This window comes from Oncorhynchus mykiss, chromosome 28 (assembly GCF_057628025.1).
Source record: "Oncorhynchus mykiss isolate SJ-2025 chromosome 28, ASM5762802v1, whole genome shotgun sequence".
Taxonomy (NCBI): Eukaryota; Metazoa; Chordata; class Actinopteri; order Salmoniformes; family Salmonidae; genus Oncorhynchus; species Oncorhynchus mykiss.
The window spans coordinates 11,462,625-11,463,812 of NC_143049.1; positions in this window are offsets into that span (position 1 = coordinate 11,462,625).

Genomic DNA, 1,188 nt, shown 5'->3' on the forward strand with positions numbered 1-1,188 from the left:
CATCAGTAGCAGTCAATATTTAATCGTCACTTTAATTCAGTCTCATCTGAAAGTTGTAAATTCTTGGTTATCTTCACGAACCCTGGCTAACAAGTTGAATCAGCAATGCAAAATTGGGTTTAATTATTTATTTACTAAATACCTAACTAATCACAGAATTACACATACACATAATTAATCATAACTTGATTACAAATTACATCATAAAGGAAAACGTCCCTAGCGGGCGGAACAGATATGACAGCTTGTTACACAAAAGAAAAGGGGCTGGGTTTGAGTGAAAGAGCGGGAAGAATGAGGACCAAAGGAAGAAGCTGTGCTATCGTAAATACAGTATCTTATGCATTCTAAATGATCGCTTATTTGGAAAAGGAAAATGCAATAAATATCTACTCTGAGCTGCGCTTCAGTAGGTTGGTAGTAGATGGAAGGCCGTGTTGTCTCTGGTGGTCAATTGGATACGTTGTAGTAACGTCGTTGTGTGATAGACGGAATACTCTGTTCCTTCCTACCCCTCGTTTGCAGCTGCTGTTGCTAACTCAACGGCTAGGAGGTATCACTTCTGTAGTGAGTAAGAGTTCAAAGTTCATACCATTCGCAACCAAGGCTCACGCTGATGTTTGCTTCGTTCTGTAGTTATCTGAACCATTCTGACATCGGACAGTCGTCCTCACATCCTCGGAACAGGAGGTTACATTGTCGTCAAAGCTTTATATAGGAAGGGAGAGGAGGGCGTGTTTGAAAAGTGTTATAGCCCATGTCCCTTCACAGGCGCGGGCCACTGATTGAGCATAGCCCTAACCTTATGAAAATCCAAATCTCACATTTTAGAAGCTAAAATCCGATTTCATCCTATCACAAATAATTTCATATTCAAACATTTAAATTGAACAACAATTCCATGTGAATCCGATAACTCTGATGTGTAGACTTTCCACAGTAGAGTTTGTCATCTTATCATTGATGAGAATGTCTCAGATGACGACCGAACCGACATCATATTCATTAAGTACCACCGCATATGTTCAATTGGTCGGATTACCAGAATATAGTTCATTACCCCCCACCTTCTGATGTTCCCAGAATCTCTATGTTAACCAAAGGGGTTTGCAAATGTAGCATCAGTAGGGTAGTGAGAAGAAAAAGGGGGGAAGAGGTATTTATGACTGTCATAAACCTACCCCCAGG